Here is a 22,114-nt window from a genome sequence, read left to right as displayed (position 1 = left end):
CAAAGATATTACATTAAAATTTGTATATTGTGTTTTATGCTAATTTATTTTTAGATCACGGGTTCGAATCGAGCTCAAGCCCTAACAATAATTTTTTATCATTATTATTGTTATGATAAATTTTTTCTTAATTGAAAAAATTTTTAAATTAGAATAGAAGAAAGAAAAAATTTTAGACAACTGCCAAAGCTCGTTGTATAGATCCATTTCGGGAACTGCTAAATTCCTTCATCGGCAACGTTTAGGCGCCGCTGCTATAACCATTCAGCCACCACAGCGGTTTTTTGTTTGTCTTCATTAATCCTACTTCTATTCTGATTCGTGCCAATTGATATTCACACCACTGCGACATCTGTTGCAGAATAGCTGTGAAAATTGGACTTGTTTGTTGGCAATGCTGCCATAGTGTCATATTTTATTGACACTTTTTTCCCCGTGCTCTGGGATGTATTAACAATTTTTGTTGTTATATCGGCCTACTGATTTTAAGATCGCGGCTTCGAATCGAATTAAGAAAAAATTTATCATAACAATAATAATGATAAAAAATTATTGTTAGGCCTTGAGCTCGATTCGAACCCGCGATCTTAAAATCAGTAGGCCGATATAACAACAAAAATTGTTAATACATCCCAGAGCACGGGGAAAAAAGTGTCAATAAAATATGACACTATGGCAGCATTGCCAACAAACAAGTCCAATTTTCACAGCTATTCTGCAACAGATGTCGCAGTGGTGTGAATATCAATTGGCACGAACCAGAATAGAAGTAGGATTAATGAAGACAAACAAAAAACCGCTGTGGTGGCTGAATGGTTATAGCAGCGGCGCCTAAACGTTGCCGATGAAGGAATTTAGCAGTTCCCGAAATGGATCTATACAACGAGCTTTGGCAGTTGTCTAAAATTTTTTCTTTCTTCTAATCTAATTTAAAAATTTTTTCAATTAAGAAAAAATTTATCATAACAATAATAATGATAAAAAATTATTGTTAGGCCTTCAGCTCGATTCGAACCAGTGATCTTAAAATCAGTAGGCCGATATAACAACAAAAATTGTTAATACATCCCAGAGCACGGGGAAAAAAGTGTCAATAAAATATGACACTATGGCAGCATTGCCAACAAACAAGTCCAATTTTCACAGCTATTCTGCAACAGATGTCGCAGTGGTGTGAATATCAATTGGCACGAAACAGAATAGAAGTAGGATTAATGAAGACAAACAAAAAACCGCTGTGGTGGCTGAATGGTTATAGCAGCGGCGCCTAAACGTTGCCGATGAAGGAATTTAGCAGTTCCCGAAATGGATCTATACAACGAGCTTTGGCAGTTGTCTAAAATTTTTTCTTTCTTCTATTCTAATTTAAAAAATTTTTCAATTAAGAAAAAATGTATCATAACAATAATAATGATAAAAAATTATTGTTAGGCCTTGAGCTCGATTCGAACCCGCGATCTTAAAATCAGTAGGCCGATATAACAACAAAAATTGCTAATTTATTTTTATTATTTTATTTTCTTATTTTTTTATTTTCTTATTTTATTTTATTTTGTTATATTATCTACTTAGTTTATTATTATTTAAATGCAACTTGATTGCATCGGAAACTTTCACGTTGTATATTAAACGAAAAAAACGACCGAAAAAGGTTTTCGACTTTAGGTCGAAATATTGCATAGGCCGTACGTATATTACCCTACTATCTATATACTAATATGCATATGTACATATTCGTACCGGCCAAATGGTGAGAGAACTACTTCCTCTCTCATTTTCAGTTCAAATTTTTCATTCAAATTTCATAATTTTTGCCACTTACCTATATTGGTGTGTACCAAAATCTTTAAAAAATTGTTCTAAAATAATTGTTAGCGCACAAAAACACTTTAACGAGAAGTAATAACTTAACCGGCCTATTTTTTTGGACAAATTTTACTTACACGTAAATGCATAGGTCTTTATTTAACAGAACTTTTTCCTAACTCACTAATTTTATTTATGTCTAACAATTTATTAGCAAATTTGACCTAAAATGTTTTTGCATTTCCAGATTTTATGCTCATTATACTCAGATGAGCATAGCTCACAGATTATATTAACTTTGTTCGCATAGCGGTAATCCGTAACGGCATAAACTAATCGAGTTAGATATAGACTTCTATATATCAAAATGATCTGGGCGAAAAAAGAAATTTATTTAGCATTTCCGACCGTCCGTCCCTCCGTAATAACGATAACTTGAGTAAATTTTGAGGTATCTTGATGAAATTTGGTATGTAGGTTCCTGGGCACTCATCTCAGATCCCTACCTTAAATGAACGAAATTTTTAACAGAACTTTTTCTCAACTCACTAATTTTATTTATGTCTAACAATTTATTAGAAAATTTGACCTAAAATGTTTTTGCATTTCCAGATTTTATGCTCATTATACTCAGATGAGCATAGCTCACTTTGTTCGCATAGCGGTAATCCGTAACGGCATAAACTAATGGAGTTAGATATAAACTTCTATATATCAAAATGATCTGGGCGAAAAAAGAAATTTATTTAGCCATGTCCGACCGTCCGTCCCTCCGTAATAACGATAACTTGAGTAAATTTTGAGGTATCTTGATGAAATTTGGTATGTAGGTTCCTGGGCACTCATCTCAGATCCCTACCTTAAATGAACGAAATTGGACTATAACCACGCCCACTTCGAAAATTTCGAAAAACCGAAAAAGTGCGATAATTCATTACCAAAGACGGATAAAGCGATGAAACTCGGCAGGTGGGTTGACCTTATGACGTAGAATAGAAAATTGGTAGAATTTTGGACAATGGTCGTGGCACCGCCCACTTTTGAAAGAAGGTAATTTGAAAGCTGTAATTTGGCAGTCGTTGAATATATCATGATGAAATTTAGCGAAAGCGTTACTCCTATTCCTGTATGTGTGCTAAATAAAAATTAGCAAAATCGAATGACGAACACGCCCACTTTTTAAAAAAATTTTTGTTTAAAGTGAAATTTTAACAAAAAATTTTATATCTTTACAGTATATAAGTAAATTATGTCAACATTAAACTCCAGTAATAATATGGTGCAACAAAATACAAAAATAAAAGAAAATTTCGAAATGGGCGTGGCTCCGCCCTTCTTAATTTAATTTGTCTAGAATACTTTTAATGCCATAAGTCGAACAAAAATTTACCAATTCCTGTGAAATTTGGTGGGGGCATAGATTCTATGACGGTAACTGCTTTCTGTGGAAATGGGCGAAATCGGTTGAAGCCACGCCCAGTTTTTATACACAGTCGACCGTCTGTCCTTCCGTTCCGCCGTTAACACGATACCTTGAGCAAAAATTGATATATCTTTACTAAACTTAGTTCACGTACTTATCTGAACTCACCTTATCTTGGTATAAAAATGGCTGAAATCCGACTATGACCACGCCGACTTTTTCGATATCGAAAATTACGAAAAATGAAAAAAATGCCATAATTCTATACCAAATATGAAAAAAGGGATGAAACATTGTAATTGGATTGGTTAATTGACGCAAAATATAACTTTAGAAAAAAACTTTGTAAAATGGGTGTGGCACCTTCCATACTAAGTAGAATAAAATGAAAAAGTTCTTCAGGGCGAAATCAAAAGTCCTTGAAATCTTGGCAGGAATACTGTTCGTGGTATTATATATATAAATAAATTAGCGGTACCGGACAGATGATGTTCTGGGTCATCCTGGTTCACCTTTATGGCGATATCTCGAAAAGGCGTCCACCTATAGAACTAAGGCCCACTCCCTTTAAAAATACTCATTAACACCTTTCATTTGATACCCATAACGTACAAACAAAATCTAGAGTCACCCCTGGTCCACCTTTAAGGCGATATCTCGAAAAGGCGTCCACCTATAGAACTAAGGCCCACTCCCTTTAAAAATACACATTGACACCTTTCATTTGATACCCATATCGTACAAACAAATTCTAGAGTCACCCCTGGTCCACCTTTATGGCGATATCTCGAAAAGGCGTCAACCTATAGAACTAAGGCCCACTACCTTTTAAAATACTCATTAACGCCTTTCATTTGATTCCCATATCGTATCATCACATTCTAGAGTCACCCCTGGTCCACCTTTAGGGCGATATCCCGAAATGGCGTCCACCTATAGAACTATGGCGCACTCCCTTTTAAAATAGTCTTTAATACCTTCCATTTGATACCCATGTCATTCAAACACATTCCAGGGTTTCCCTAGGTTTATTTTCCTACATGGTGATTTTCCCTTATTTTGTCCCCAAAAGCTCTCAGCTGCGTATGTAATGTTCGGTTACACCCGAACTTAGTCTTCCTTATTTGTTTGTTGTTGTATATTAAAGGAAAAAAAACGACCCAAAAGCGTTTTCGATTTTAGGTTGAAATATTGCATAGGCAGTATATTACCCACTATCTATATATTAATACGCTAACAAAATTTCCATACAATTAATTGAGAGGCTGTTTCGCATAGTTATCGTACGTAAAATCATATAAAAGTTATATGAATCGATTCGGATGGATCGGCCGCAGTGCACAGGCCTATTTTTATTAACAAATATTACTCTATTTGTTTATAGTTAATAGAAAAAGTTTTTTGCAAATTCTAAAATCTGTGCAAATATCGAAATTGCCATCTGTAATACCCATTATGTTCACAAACCCCCTGAATTCGAAACTCCAAAGCTGCATTGTCGCGTTGCTCAAATGTTTCATCTCTACATATGTATATATTCGTACGCCCCAAACGGTGAGAGAACTACTGCCTTACTCATTTTCATTTCAAATAAAATATCGTTTCCCATTGTTGCCACTTACCTATATTGGTCTGTACCAAAATCCTTAAAAAATTGTTCTAAAATAATTGTTAGCGCACAAAAAATTTAATGAGAAGTATTAATTTAAACGGCCTATTTTCTGGACAAACTTTACTTACACGTATTGGGTCGTTTTTTCGTTTAATATACAACGTGAAATTTTCCGATTCAATCAAGTTGCATTTAAATAATAATAAACTAAGTTGAAATAAAAGATAAGACCCAAAATGTTTTTTGCATTTCCAGATTTTATGCTCATTTTATATATAGCACGTCTTATACTGAACAAAAATAAATTTGCTACAAAGATATTACATTAAAATTTGTATATTTTCTTTTATGCTAATTTATTTTGATATTTCTTATTTTATTTTATTATATTATATTTTATTTCAACTTAGTTTATTATTATTTAAATGCAACTTGATTGCATCGGAAAATTTCACGTTGTATATTAAACGAAAAAAACGACCCAATACGTGTAAGTAAAGTTTGTCCAAAAAATAGGCCGGTTAAATTAATTGCAGATATTGTAATGGAGGAATTGATGAACAAATTCATGAAAAATTTTCCACATAAACCACGTTTGCTTACGAAATATGTGGATGATATATTTGCTATCGTTCAAACAGATAGTCCAAGAAATGGTGGCCACTCTAAATAGCTACATAAAGTCTATAAAGTTCACGTCAGAGATGGAAGTTGACGGAAAATTACCATTCTTAGATACGATAGTAATAAGACATAACAACAAACTTACATTTAAATGGTACAAAAAACCCACTGCGTCTGGGAGATTAATAAACTTTTATTCCAGGCATGAAAGAAGAATTATAGTAAACACGGCAAAGAATTTTGTTGGAAAAGTTTTCTCTATTAGCGACGCATGACAACGATTTTCCTACATATTTAATCAATAGCTACATAAGAGATTTTTACGCTAAAGCAAATACTACTGAGATCAGACAGGATGCCAAGAAAGTATTCAAGACAGCCACATACATTCCAGGCTTGTCCAACAGACTGAAAAATTCAAATATGTATGACCGGGACAGGTTCCAAATAGCTTTTACGTACGACAATACTCTACGACAAATATACAGCAGCATGAAAAGCAGGATTGAAAAATACGAGAAATCCAACGTAATATACCAAATTAATTGCAATGGTGACGGGTCCCACTTATGCAACAAAGTATATGTGGGGACAACTAAATCTAAGCTTAAGACAAGAATTTCCGGACACAAGTCGAATATAAAAAACAGAAATAATTTGAACGATAACAAAACAGCCTTAACACATCGATGTAGCGCTACGGGACATTGTCCAGATTTAGAGAATGTGAGAATTTTGCAACAAGAGAAGCAATATAATAAGAGATGCATACTTGAAATACTTCATATTATCAATATAGAGAGTCTAGCATACGCTTTATTAAAAAAGTTATATTTCCTCCAATGTTTTATATTAAACATAAAAACGGCTTATTAAAAAAGTTTTGATTTTAAAAAGGTGTGTCAATATATTTTATTTAAATACTTAAAACTTATATTTTGTCAATTCTATTATTTCACGACCGACTTCCAGTAAGTATCCAATTTTAATTCTCGAATCACTCAAGCGCTGGGTTGCATTCGGTCAACTCGTACAAGAACAGCTGATGCATATTTGATGTGGTGAGTTGCGCTTAGGGTGTCGTTACATCACCCTCCTTTGGGAAGAAGAAGTCGGCAGAGTGATCAATTCTGCTGGCTTCTTCTTGCTCGACAATATGTTAAAGTGATGAACTCAAACATACATCAGCTTATCTTCCGTTTAACAATAAAAAAATTATAAACTTATTTAATATGTAGAAATATAATATTGAAATTTACTTATACATGTTATTTTAATTAATGATAATTAAATTTATTTGTGCAATGTAACTGAAAATTTTGCATTGCAATATGCAATTAATTTGCATGGTATATGTATACAATTTGGTATAAGTATTCAGTTTTTAATGAGCTTTGTTTAAATAAAACCATTACTCAGAGTATTTTGTAAAGTTTTACGTATTATAAATTATAATATAGTATTTTTCGTTTTGTTACAATTTTATTTATCTGGAGTGTATAGGTTATGCCACTAAGGGTTTTTGTTATGCCAATTGGCATATTTGAAAATAATTTTATAAGTATAAGTTTTCAACTTTTTGGATTTATATAATTCATCTTTCCCATATATTTATGGTTTAGCTCTTAGCTACTAAGTCGTGTGTTTACATCTTATATTTATTTGTAAATTTGATACAGTACAAGTTTTTTTTGTTTTTTTTTTTTTGAAAAATTGTATAGAAATGCGCTTCAAATAAGTTATTATTTAAATATTACAATTCTAAATTTGTAACTTTTGTATTTGTAAATAAAACGTGAGTTGCCGAAAGGTTTATTGTACCTTTCGTACACGGTTTTTGTGTACAGTTTTTAATTTTTTCTTTTCTTTATCAAAAACTTTTACATTCGTCCCATCTATTTCTTTAACTACGTACGGCCCCTGATATATACTTGCATGTTTATAGCGCGGTTCTTTTTGTATTAGAACCTTATCATTTCCGCATGTTTGTCATAATAATATTTATTTCGAACTTTATGTTTGTTTAGAAGTTCTTGCGCCAATGTATGTGACTTTTGCATGCGGTATTTCGACTCTTTAGCGTAATTCTCTACATCATAAATCGGATCAACTTTTGCTTTTTGAAGTTCACTAGGTAAAATTGGTTTTTTACCGAATACTAATTCGAACGGTGTAAATTTATTATCAAAAACTGTATTCCAAGTGGTATTGTGAAAGAACGTGAAAAACTTTAAGTAAGTATGCCAGTCCGACAACGTGTCATTAAGAAATGCGCGCAAGTATTCGATAAATACTCGATGGTTTCGTTCGATTGAACCTAACGCTTCATGATGATACGCTGTGGAAAAATCGTGTTTGATTTTTAAAAGTTTTGTCAGCTCTGAAAACACTTCATTTTTATATTCCGTGTCTAGATCAGATTTGATAGAATTCATTGGACCATATGTTAAAATAAATGACTCGAATACCGCAGAAGCTATGGTTTTCGCACTTTTATCCGGAACCGCTACTGTTACTAAGTACTTCGTTAACCCGCAAATGATGGTAACTGCGAACCTGTTACCATACTTCGATTCTGGCAACGGTCCTATTGTATCAATGACTACTATTCCAAATGGTTTACAAGGTGTTGGTGTTAACACTAGCTTTTCTTTAGTTTTTGGTTTAACTTTGTTTAATAGGCAGTGTTGGCAATTTTTCACAAATTTCGCAATGTCTGGGGTCATGTTTCTCCAATAAAATTTAGTACGAACTCTTGCGTACAGCTTTTTAACACCGCAATGTCTACCTGAGATGGCATCGTTGTGATAAATTGACATAATTTTGAGTTTTTTGTCTTCCGTTGTTATGATCTCTACCGGTTCGGTCAGTATTATCTCTAACGTCTTTAATATTTTGTTTCCACTTTGTTTTAACTTTAAAATACTAGAATATTTGAACAATAAATCATCTTTTGGCCATTCTATCTTATTAATACCGTGAATGTCGGCTTCGGATTGTAACCTCGAAAGTAACTCGTCTAGATTTGTTATTTCGTTAGCAATCTCAGTATTAACTAGTTCAAATTTTTTATGTTTGATATGCGCGTGAATTTGTAATTTTGAAATTTTAGTTTTCTCATCATAGAAAATTGTGGATCTAATACGTGGAATTTTATTAGAAAATGTAAATGAAAATTTGTCATAAACCTTGACTATCTGTATTGTATTGTCTGAGTCGTTAGAAATAGTTGGTAAATTTGTATCAGATTGTTGTTTTGGCATTGCCCGTGTTTTTACCGCAAGAATTTGTTTAGTCGAGTCCTTTATTTCGTCAAATGAGATGCGTGAGAGTGCGTCAGCACCAACATTACTTTTTCCTTTGATATACTCTATTGTGAAGTTGTACTCGGCTAGTCCGAGACGTATCCTTGCTAATTTTGACGTCGGATCCTTCTTAATAAACAAATAAACCAAGGGTCTATGATCTGATTTTACTAGAAAGTTGGTTCCATAAATATATGGTCTGAATTGCTTTATCGCAAAATATATCGCTAATAACTCGAATTCAATAATTGGTTTCTTTTGATCCGCCTTAGTGAATGATTTAGACGCAAACAAATGAGTAAATCGTTATCTTCATGAACCTGACTCAATATAGCACCACAACCTGCCTTGGATGCATCTACCGTAATTATGAACTGTTTTTTGAAATCAGGATACTGTAGTAACTGTGGTGACATTAAAGCGGATTTTAATGATTGAAATGCGTTTTCATAAGCACTATCCCAAATAAAGTTTACCTTTTTCCTATTCAAGCGGTTTAAAGGTGCTGCCAGAGAAGCAAAATTAGGTATAAACTTTCGATAATTCGCAAATGCTACAAAGCGTCGCACAGCGTCTTTGTCGGTTGGTTTTGTGTATTTATTAATTGCTTCGATTTTTGACGGGTCTGGCAACAAGCCCTTTGCCGAACATTTGTGACCCAATAAGGTTACTTCTGGTCTAAGGAAATGACATTTATTAGGATTTAATTTAAGGTTAAACTTTCTACGTGTGCTGAATACTTGAAAGAGATTTTTAATGTGATGCTTTCGTTACATCCAATCACTATAATGTCATCCACATACAAAAAAGCTGCGTTAGGCGGAATGCCTGAAAAAGCAATCGTCATCATTCTGGAAAAAGGAGTTAGGTGAAACGTTTAACCCATAAGGTAATACTTTCCATCTGAATGATCCACGGTCAGTGCTAAACGAGGTTATGTCGCGTGAGTCGGGGTGTAGAGGTATTTGGTGGAAACCCGAAAAGAGGTCAAGCGTTGAAAAAATTTGCACGGCCAAGATTGTCAAGAATATCATCTACTCGAGCGAGCGGAAATTTGTCGGCTATTAGTTTTTTGTTTACTGCGCGAAAATCTACGCACATTCTATACGCTTTTTCGCCGTTTGTATGTTTCTTTGGCACAATTATAAGTGGACTATTATAGTTTGAGAAGCTTTCTTCGATTAAGTCATTTTGCAATAATTTACTAACTTGGTTGTTTATTTCTTCGCGCTGAGAGTGTGGAAGGCGATAATTTTTGATGTACACTGGCGTTGTATCTGAAAGTCGGAATTTTTGTTCGTAGAAGTTGTTTTGTGTCATTTTGCCATTGTTTAACGCAAAAATGTCCGAATACTCTAAACATAACTCAAGCAAATGACTCTGTATATTTAGGTATTTGGTTTTGTAAAATTTGTTTTAGTTCGCTAACACGATTGGTTCGATTTTCTGTTTTATTGATTTTGTAAACGTTATATTTAGATATTTCTGTACGAATGTTGCAACTTTTTATCCATTTAATTGTATTTGTGGTATTTATAACTTTTACTATCGGATTATCGGTATCGATGATGCATCTTGCTGTAAAGACGCCTTCGAATATTTCTTGTGAGTCCACGAACAGTGGTTCTGGTGACTTTCCTAAGTCAAAAATTCTGAAAACTTCGCATCTTGGTGGAATAACACAAGAGTTACTTTCCGTACCGTGTAGGATTGGAAGTGAGACTTTTTTGCCTGATTTCGTATTGGTTTTGTTTCAAAAAGTCTTTACCTAATATTCCATCGGACGGAATATTGAAATCGTCATTCACCACCTGCAACGTATGCTTAATAAAAAAATTTGGAAAATGTAAATTTGTTGTGAACGTTCCCAAGGTAGGAACCACATCTGAGGTAACTCCCGTAATATTAATTATATCATTATCATTGATTGATAAATTTTTGTTAATGCATGAGATTATAATTAATGAAATGTCGGCTTGCGTGTCGACTAAAAAGGTGCAACATTTCTTAGATCCGGTTATGTTTAATTGAATAAAGTCTGAGAAATTAAGATTTAGACAATAAATGTTTTTTATAGAAAAATATTTTGAAGAATCGGTTAATCGTAAGTGTCTTGCTCCCCCAGTGTTCGCTCCTGAGGGGCATGAGCGTTTTTAAGCACGCACGTTTGCGTTGTTAGTACTCCTAGGCGTGAAAGTTCGTCGATTCGCATTATTCACGCGATCGTTATTACTGCTATTGTTGCTGTTGTTGTTCTGATACCGGTTACCGTTTGAAAAACGAAAATTTTGACGTTGATTACCACGATTTGAATTGTGAACGTTATTGAAGTTTTGCCTATTTTGCCTGTAACCATTAAAGTTACGATTATTTTAATTGGAAAAATTACGACCCGAAAGCCACCTTGAAATTTTCGAAAATTGCTGTTACCGCGAGACCTGAAAGCGAGTACTTGGCGTTCTTTAACTTCGTTAGACTGTTCAACTATTAATTTTGCTACGACATCTTTTGAGTCGGTGAATGAAGTAGAAGCGAGAATTGACTTAACGAGGCTTGACTTTGCATTCAACCGGCAAACGTTTACAGTTTGCTCAATCGCCATTTCATGCGCTTTATTCTTGGTTATAACCCTCAATAATTAACGAACGCTCCAATGAGGCCGACAATTCTTCAATACGTCTAGCAAAATCAGTATAGTTGTTTTTATTTACTTGTAACGCCACGATTCTTCCAGCCACGACCTTCGAGTTGTCTGGCTTTATCCTATTACGTAGAGCTGTTTAATTTCATTAAGTGAAGTTACTTGCGTCGGTATTGCTTCACGAGCTTTACCCTCCAGTTTTGATTTTAGGAATGCTATAAAAGTACCAGTTAAAGTTTCATCGGCAAACTCTTCGAGTAATTGAATTTTATCTATAAAGTCTCGAGTGCTAGAGGATCACCGCTGTAGTTTTCTCTAATCGAAGTAGCACACATGCTAATGAAAGTTTTCTTTTCCTCAAGTGTTGCCATGATTTGATCGTTAAGATCTGAAGCTGAATTAGAAGAAAGTGAGGCAACATTTGTATTAATTGAATCGTCAGGATTTGACTTTAAATTAGAAAAAGGTTAAGTTAATTTCGCACTGTTTGTATCGTTAAGATTTGGATCTGAAGTAGAAGTTAAAATTTTACTAGAGGAATCTTCGAAGCATACGAAATCTGTCGACAAGGGTAATTTATTTTTCTGGTTTGTGACGGTTTCGGTCGAAGATGACGTTAAACTTTCGTAGCTTGTAGCTGATTTATCGGAATCGGTTTCTGAATCTGAAGTTTTTTTGCACTTGCTTCCTATATCTAAGGTTGTACAGATGTAGTTATCGCAATAGCAAAAAATTCAGTTCAAACTGTGGAATTATAGAAGCACTTGTTTGAATGTCAAAATTAATATTTGAAGTTGAAATGTTGAGCAGAAGAAATTTGAAAAAAAAGGAACTTATTTACAGTGAATTGTGGCTGACGAAATATTTAGAAATTCAGTGGAAAATTTGATTGACACTGCACTATTGGTATGAAAAATCTGTAGCAGGTAACTGAATTTGAAATTGGTTTAAAAGTATATAGTTATGTGGTTATCACAGACGCACCGGTTTATTAAAAGAATCTTAATTGGTTTTTCCGGAACCATCGTTTTATATGAAAAATCTCATTTGGTTTTTTTTTGAAACCGCCGTATGTAATGAAAAAATCCAAACTTTACGATATGTGCGTGGAAATAGGTCAAAATGCCCGAAAATTTGAAAAGAAAAATATTTGTAAAAGACTATTTGAAAAAATGGTTTAATTTTATTCACTTTATTTATATTTTAATTGGATTCACTTTAAATCGCTTTATAACATACATAACCTGTAAAGTTCACATGAAAAAGAGAATATACGTGTGTAATAATAATTGTACACATGCGAGCAAAACAAGTGTAGTATGTTCGAATAGATGTGGTTAATATTTAAGCAATATTTTCCATTTAGCATTTTACCAATTATGTAAAATAAATATAGTTTTAACACTAGTTTTAAGCAGAAGTATTTAGCACTAATTTGAAAAGAAAAATTTTGGTTGTAGCTGGTTTTAGGCATAGTAGTTTTAAATTTGAAAAATTGGTAGTATTTTTAAACAAAAGTAGTTGTAATGAAGTAGTATCGTATTTTTAAACCTAACTTTAGTTAACAAAAGTGATTTTTTCTCTTCGCGCAAAATAGTTATATTAACGAAAAGTGTTAAGTTGAAGTTAACATTATAGACTTAGTCACTTAATTTAAGCTAATGTAGTTTTAAGTTTATAAAATTAACATATTTTAGGTGCTCCCGCGCCGCAGTCACAAAAGTGAGGTTATTGTAGGTGCTCCCGCGCAGCAGTCACAAAAATTTAGGTTATTTTAGGTGCTTATTACAGTTTTCGGTATTCCCGTAATTAAACGTGAATATGTTGTTTGTCAATGGCATGATGTATGCGATGCAGCCGGATAAAATGAAAGGCTTGGAAAAAATGAGAGATGGTGGCGTACGGCACCATTTTGTGTCCACGCCCACGTGTATTCTTTTGATTTTCACTCGCGGCTGGCCCGCGCCTGACGGCCGCCATCTAGCATACACTTTATTAAAAAAGTTATATTTCCTCCAATGTTTTATATTAAACACAAAAACGGCTTATTAAAAAAGTTTTGATTTTAAAAAGGTGTGTAAATATATTTTATTTAAATATTTAAAACTTATATTTTGTCAATTCTATTATTTCAGACCGACTCCCAGTAAGTATCCAATTTTAATTCCCGAATCACTCAAGCGCTGGGTTGCATTCGGTCAACTCGTACAAGAACAGCTGATGCATGTTTGGTGTGGTGAGTTGCGCTTAGGGTGTCGTTGCAAGAGCGACAAACGCATAAATTTTAAAACGGACACCGAAAATTGTGCTTCGGTCTATAGGCAGCTAATAAGCAGAAACAAAAAAGCCTTTTGAGAGTAATTTGTTAGTTTAATGTCCCACCAATATCTATATATTAATACGCTAAGAAAATTTCCATACAATCAATTGGCAGGCTGTTTCGCATACTTAGCATACGTAAAATCATATAAAAGTTATATTAATCGATTCGTATTGATCAGCCGTAGTGCATAGGCCTATTTTTGTTAACAAATATTACTCTATTTGTTTATAATTAATAGAAAAAGTTTTTTGTAAATTCAAAAATCTGTGCAACTATCGAAATTGCCATCTGTAGGACGCATTATGTTCACAAACCCCCCTGAGTACATAGCTCCAAATGCTCAATTGTAGCGTTGCTCAAATGTTTCATCCCTACATATGTATATATTTGTACACGCCAAACGGTGAGAGAACTACTGCTTCGCTCATTTTCTGTTGAAATAAAATATTGTTTCCCATTGTTGCCAATTGCCTATATTGGTCTAAAATAATTGTTAGCGCACAAAAAAACTTTAAAGAGAAGTAATAACTTAACCGGCCTATTTTTTTGGACAAATTTTACTTACACGTAGATGCATAGGTCTTTATTTAGCAGATGAGTCAAATTTGTTCAAACTCACTAAATTTATTTATTTATAACAATTAATTGCAAATTTGACCCAAAATGTTTTTTGCATTTCCATATTTTATGCTCATTTTAGATATAGCACGTCTTATACTGAACAAAAAATAAATAAATTTGCTACAAAGATATTACATTAAAATTTGTATATTGTCTTTATGCTAACTTATTTTGATATTTCTTATTTTATTTTATTATATTCACCCCTATCACGGTTGTGAATAGTGAGAAAATTAGTGTCGACGCTCATGAATTGGTATCGGCATTGTCAACGTCGCACAGTGGCGCCTCTGCCGTTAAAGCATGGCAAAAATCAAAAAAATTATGAATGCGTTTGCTAAACGTAATACATGTTCCTTATAGAGAATTTTCCAGGGATCAAGAATATATAACTGTTTTTTCACAGAAAATAGTTTACCAGGTAGAGCCGCTCAAAGTTGAACAATTTTCAACATTGGGAAAAATTTGAAATTTTTCTTCTTTTTCGTTGTATTTAAAATGGTTTTGTGAGTAAATAAGGCGGCCGGTTGTCGTTTTTTTATATAGCAATTAAAGGTAATTTAATTTAGAATTGAAACAAAAAAAATTCGTTTTTTTTTTGTTAAAAGTTGGCGGATATACTTGTTTTTCGAAATTCCCATTTTTAGGCCCTTTTTAAAACTTTGATGGAAAAAAAATGATAAAAAATGTGCTACGTTAAATTAACAATAGTTATTTGTGAAATATTCCGTTACCTCAATTCATAAAGTCTACCTGCGTCCAGCTGCAACTTCACTTTTTACATCAAATAAAGTTAAACAACCTTGGGCATAAATACGCGCCGGAGCAGGTATATATAATTCAGTACGGCCGTAAGGTCGTTTTTGTTATTGGAACTTGTTAACAACATACATTTTTTTAGTTTGTATACCTGAAATTCATTTAAATAATTTGAGTAGGTATATTAAGCTATCTATCATACAATGCACATTATCGTTCGTCTTTTGGAGATTAAGGAACTAAGTATTCTGTTTACTTAAATAAAGTGAATAGTATTTTTAAATATAGTTCACAGTTTAATATTTAGTCAGATACACTCGAAGCCAATTCTAATATGTATCTAGAAAACTCGAAACTATTTGCGGTGTTTAAATCTGCAAAGTCAAGACGGGACTTCGTTGAGGCTATTATGAGAGAACTAGCGAGTGAAAGAAGCATTAAAGAAAAGGAAGGCCTGGAAGAAAAAATTGGTTTACAATACATTATGATAGAAAGAAAATGGAAGGACGTCTATCGTAACAATTCAAAATTTCTAAGTCAGTCATGAAAAGTGGCTAGCTGACAAAACTTTTTTGGACGAAGAAAAGTCCAGGCGGGTCAACCAATCCAACTAGAGGGAGACCAACAAAACCCATGGAAGAGTGTTCTACCAACACAAGGAAAAGGAAGCTGTCTGATACCACAAAAGCTATGGCCACGACTCATCTTTCAGAAGCACTGGCTATTAAATATAAAAAAGACGAAGAAAACGTGAAGTCTCATATAACAGAAGCAGTAGCGGTAGCAAGTCCACTGCGACTGATGAGGATTAAAAACAGGGCCCGTATTACGTGTTACGATCAGTGACTGAAAACCATTTTCACTCAAGCCATAACTATGCAACTGTCAAACTTTTTTTAAAAATTATAATAAACAATGGATCTGACGAGAACTATTTGTCGCTAGTTCAAATATGCCATTAATCCGATCCACCTTTCAAGAGCTATTGTGATTTAAAAAATGAGTTTCGATCACGGATCGTAACACGTAATACGGGCCCAGCATTCCCACACCACCAAATGCGCTACCTAGGAAATACACTCCCGTAGAAGCTTTGGTGCTGTTTATAGGTCTCGGTTTAACGAAGAAAAAATATATCATATTGCGTAAGTCATTATTGCAACGTAATGCCGATATTTTACCTGGATACAAAAAAATTACCCAAGCCAAGAAAGAAGCAATTCCTCTAAGTCCCAAAATAACCGAAGTATCAGCTGAAATTGAGCTACAAAACCTAATGGATCATACGTCTACACGACTCCTTCAAAGTTTTACTGAAGAAAACTTGAAATCACTGCCAAAGGAGCTAGCATTGATAACTAAGTGGGGCTGTGATGGATCATCAGGACAAAGCGCATATAAACAAAGAATAAATGTAGACGATGAAACAATTACAGATAGTAATATGTTTATGGCTTCTATTGTTCCATTACGACTAAAAGATGAAGCTTCAGAATATTGGAAAAATCCACGTCCATCATCAACTATATTGTGCCGCCCGATATTATTTAAATACGAGAAGGAGTCTTCGGAACTCATAAAATCTACAGTGAGTGATATAAAAAATCATTTTGCCAAATTAAAAATAAAAATAAATAAATGTAAGGCGCGATATCCTCCGAAGAGATCTAAGGCCGAGCTTCTCTTCCAATTTGCGTCGTGCTCCTCTTGATTTTCCCTACAAATTGGCCGGACGGGACCTACATGATTTACGCCGACTCCGAACGGCATCTGCAAGGCAGACGAGTTTTCACTGAGAGCTTTTCATGGCAGAAATACACCCGGAGCGCTTGCCAAACACTGCCGAGGGGCGACCCCGCTTAGAAAAATTTTCTTCTAATTTAAAAACCTTATTTCTAAATTTTTTGATGTTGCTTTGCCCGGGGTGTGAACCCAGGGCATACGGTGTGGTTATATGGCTTGTAAATAAAAAAAAAACATGTAAAATTTTACGATGAATTTTGAAGCACCTTGTTATCGTGGCACCAAAAACGAACATTTGAGTTTTATAAGAGTATTGCCATTTAAAAGAAAATATACGTCTATCGATTTTGGTAGTTATTGATTGCGTGACTACTTAGATACAACTGTTTATCATAAGTGGGCAGTGCCACACTATCTTATCAAAATCATTAGTTTATCTTATTTATTTTCGAATTTGACAAATTTTTTGGAAGCACCCTGTATCTGTGACATTCTGAGCTTTCACACAATAAAACTTCAAATAATTAGCTTTCATTTGCATTTTAAATTTTTAAAATATCTTCATTGGTTCAAAAGTTATGATTTTTGCAAAGAAAAAACTCAAAAGGCGCCACTGTGCGTCGATAACTATTGATAGGTGTTGACGCTTTTTTGGTATTGGCTAAAACAATATTGAAGTTGTGTTGACGTGACGCGACACAAAGTTTGTCGACACAGTTTTTGGTGACGACAAGCGCGGCAATACAGAATTCAATTATTAAAAATTCAAAAAATAAGTTTTTTTATTATTTTTATGCTTCTTATTTATTAATTTTTTATTCAATTTCAGAAAATAGTCAAAATAACCAACAAGAGTCAGTTTAGTAGAATTGTGGTAATGTTCTAGGGTAGCGGTCGACTGCTAAAACACGCCCAAAAAATTCAGGAGAAGTACCAAAACACACGTATTGACCTCGATTTTAATATTCCGAAGTCGAAATATAAAAATTTTACTTGCGTTAGGAAATATTTGCAAAAACAGTTGCAAGCTTTCAAGTGGTTCATTAAAAGGTTTTTGTGAAATTTCAAGGACTTTTTATTTCCGCCTTCAGATTATTAATAGCGAGGTCAATTCGGGTATTTTGATACCCCTCCCGAATTCGATTAAGTTTTCCATTAGTGCACCACGCTCTGGGAGGTAGGGAGTTGCTAATGGTGTACTAAAGAGAAATCCAATCATCTACAATATATTCACTAAAGTTCGTAAACAAATTCCTTGTGTGTATTTTGCCCGGAATGCTTAATTGTGCACTAATAGATTTCAGCAGTTATTTAGATCCACAAATTGTCCACTAAATAAAAAATTAACTCAATACAAATTGTAAATAAACAGCTGTCAAAAATATAGGGATCGTGTTTTTATCGATATCACGTCGACATCAATACATTGCCTTAGTAAATACTAATTATGCATTGACGTGACATTGATGTTGATACGACGTGATGTCGACGACGATACGAAGTGATGGTTGACGTTGACAACCGTAATAGGGGTGATTATCTTTTATCACGTTGTATATTAAATTTGCTACAAAGATATTACATTAAAATTTGTATATTGTCTTTTATGCTAATTTATTTTGATATTTCTTATTTTATTTTATTATATTATCTTTTATCACGTTGTATATTAAATTTGCTACAAAGATATTACAATTTATTAAATTTTAATGAGCTCGAGGCAGTTTAAAAAATTGAAACACAGTTTAAATTTTTATATTTCAATTTTATTTGGTCGATATTTCGATCTCATTCTGAGATCATCCTCAGGAACTGTGGACAAAAACAACAATTAGTTAACATGTAAACAATTTTCAAACCCTAAACATAATACCACTTACACAATTGAATATGTTTTACCGACTAACAAGATGTACGAAAAAAGAAAGCGTAGAAGTCAAATAAATATGAAAATATAAACAATTTAAAACACCGTAAGTATAAACAAAAATCTACAAAAACAACAATACATAGGATGACGAACAAAAAGACATAATCATTTGCATTAACATACAAATGTACATATGTACATATATATTTGTCATCCCACTGCATTTGTTGTGTTGAGCTGCAATTCTAACTAGAACAGTGTTGTTGTCTTAAAATTAAGTCGCGGTAAACGCGCGCCAGCTGATCAGTATCTATTTTATAATTCATTTTCGTGTCATTAGGGGTGTTCGTTATGTGCAGCATTTCTAAAGTATATCTTTTGCCGTAATTTTTCTCCTCGTGTAAAATGGATACATTATCGAAATCGGGATAATGCCCGGTATCTTTGCAATGTGATGACAATGCCGTCTTATTGTCCGAAAAACTGCTTCTTAATTTCACATTTGACCTGTGAGCGGAAATCCTTGTATTGAGTTTCATTTTTGTTGTCCCCACATATACCTTTTTGCATAAGTGGGACCCGTCACCATTACACGGAATCGTGTAAACTACATCAGACTTCTCTTGTTTGGGAATTCTATCCTTTGTATTGCTGTAGAGTTTTCTTAGCGTGTGTTTATAAGTTGACGCGATCTGATATTTATCTCTGTCATAGAGCTTTGAAAATTTTATTCTTTCCGTTATTCCTGGAACATGAACTGCCGTGGGCTTTTTATACCAGTCAATCAACAATTTGTTATTCTTTCTGATAATAAGAGTGTCTAAGTAGGGTAGCTCTCCATCTTTTTCCGTTTCTATTGTAAATTGAATTGATTTATTGAAGTTGTTAAGATCGTTGAGCATCTTGTCGACATCTTGTGTCCTAACAATCGCGAACAAGTCGTCAACGTACTTAGTTAATAAGCGCGGTTTGTTGAGGATGATCTCAGAATGAGATCGAAATATCGACCAAATAAAATTGAAATATAAAAATTTAAACTGTGTTTCAATTTTTTAAACTGCCTCGAGCTCATTAAAATTTAATAAATTATAATATTTGAAGGCAAATAAAAATATTTTTAAAATGTACAAAGATATTACATTAAAATTTGTATATTGTCTTTTATGCTAATTTATTTTGATATTCCTTATTTTATTTTATTATATTATCTTTTATTTCAACTTAGTTTATTATTAATTTAATTTAGTTTATTATTATTTAAATGCAACTTGATTGAATCGGAAAATGCCACGTTGTATATTAAACGAAAAAAAACCACCCAAAAACATTTTCGATTTTAGGTCGAAATATTGCATAGGCCGTATATTACTCTACTATCTATATATTAATACGCTAACAAAATTTCCATACAATCAATTGACAGGCAGTTTCGCATACTTAGCATACGTAAAATCATATAAAAGTTATATGAATCGATTCGTTTTGATCAGCCGCAGTGCATAGGCCTATTTTAATTAGTAGAAAAAGTTTTTTGTAAATTCGAAAATCTGTGCAACTATCAAAATTGCCATCTGTAGGACGCACTATGTTCATAAACCCCCTGAGTATATAGCTCCAAATGCTCAATTGTCGCGTTACTCAAATGTTTCATATCTACATATGTATATATTTGTACACGCCAACGGTGGAGGGTGGGGCCGTGTGTAGAAGTCCACGAAAGTGGGGAAAGCTTCTGACCGCCATTCACCTGGGAATGGCCAGAGCGATTCTTTTGCATGCGGTTCAAGCAGCTCACTACTGCCGGTCGCTTGCGGCCAAGTATCCTCTGGGTAGCCGCTAAACACTCGTTTAGCGGTGAGCTAATGTGAGAAGGCGACAACCTGGCTAGGCCACTCTGACATAATCGGTTTAAGGGCTAGCCCAGGGAGATTTCATCGGCAGCGTCTGTACACCTCTAGGTGCGGCTGCAAGCGGGCGTCTGTCTTGGAGCAAGCGGCTCGCTATATAAACGTGCCAAGTTATATTTTCACCCCCGCTGAGCGGGTTGTGCGCTGGGCTTGGGACCCGCCACGTAAAACCATACTCCAATGAAATATAACAACAAGCCTCGGATAAATACACTCTCTATTGATGACGACCATGGCAAACGTTTGAAGGACAATGAATTGAGGGCATGCACCTGGAACGTCCGCTCCCTGAATGGGATTGGTGCAGATGCCCGGCTGGTTGATGTCCTCGTCAAAGCAAAATCTGACATCACCGCCATCCAAGAAATGCGTTGGACGAAGCAAGGAAGAAAGAAGATCAAAAATTGTGACATATATTGGAGTGGCCATGCGAAAAAGCGCAGTTTCGGCGTCGGATTCGTGGTGGGAGAGAGACTTTGTCGCCAAGTGCTGGCGTTCACGCCTGTGGACGAGCGTCTCGCCGCTATTCGAATAAAAGCAAAATTTTTTTAATATATCATTCATCTGCGCCCATGCGCCGACAGAGGAGAAAGACGATGAGGTGAAAGACACTTTTTATGAACAATTAGAACGCACATACGAGCGCCACCCCCGTCATGATATAAAAGTCGTGCTTGGCGACTTTAACGCCAGGGTGGGCAAAGAAAGTGTTTTTGGCCCTACAGTCGGAAAGTTCAGCCTACACAATGAAACTTCTCCTAACGGACTGAGGCTGATTGACTTTGCCGGTGCTCGAAACATGGTCATATCAAGCACGAGGTTCATGCATAAAAAGATACATCAAGCTACATGGCTGTCTCCTGATCGAAATACTCGCAATCAGATCGATCACGTTGTGATAGACGGACGGCATGCCTCCAGTGTTTTAGATGTGCGAACGATCCGAGGACCTAACATCAATTCGGACCATTATCTCGTTGCAGCCAAAATACGCACCCGCCTCAACGCGGCTAAAAACAAGGAACAAAAAACACAAGGAAAGCTAGACGTCGAAAAGCTTCAATCACAACAGACTGCCAATGATTTCGCAACTCGACTCTCACACCTGCTCTCTGAGGGCACAACTCATCCTGAAGGAATACAGGAGCAGTGGGAGCATATCTCCAAAGCACTTCATACTGCCATCGAGGAAAAAATTGGTTACCGGCGGCCACGAAAAAACAACTGGTATGATGAAGAATGCCGCGTTGCAACCGAAAGAAAAGACGCTGCCTACAGGGCTACGTTAAAAGCGAGCGCGATAAGACGAGTGTGTGAACGCTATCGTGAGTTGAAAAGGGAAGCGAGACGCCTTTTCAGGAAGAAAAAAGCAGAAGCAGAAAGGCGTGAGTGCGAGGAGCTTGAGCTGCTAGCCACCAGGAATAACGCCCGAAAATTCTACCAAAAAATACGGCGACAGACGGAAGGTTTTAAGACCGGG

General features: G+C 34.7%; 1 long non-coding RNA gene across 1 annotated transcript; it reads right to left on the bottom strand.

The window, feature by feature from the left end:
- Positions 1–18,601: 18,601 nt before the first annotated feature.
- On the bottom strand, positions 18,602–19,350 carry LOC137234660 (uncharacterized). The gene is made up of 2 exons (XR_010947861.1): positions 18,738–19,350; positions 18,602–18,669 (listed from the first exon to the last, which is right to left on the bottom strand). It is a non-coding gene; the product is annotated as an uncharacterized lncRNA (long non-coding RNA).
- Positions 19,351–22,114: the final 2,764 nt, after the last annotated feature.

This window comes from Eurosta solidaginis, chromosome X (assembly GCF_040869045.1).
Source record: "Eurosta solidaginis isolate ZX-2024a chromosome X, ASM4086904v1, whole genome shotgun sequence".
Lineage (NCBI taxonomy): Eukaryota > Metazoa > Arthropoda > Insecta > Diptera > Tephritidae > Eurosta > Eurosta solidaginis.
This window is presented reverse-complemented; position numbering and strand designations above follow the sequence as displayed.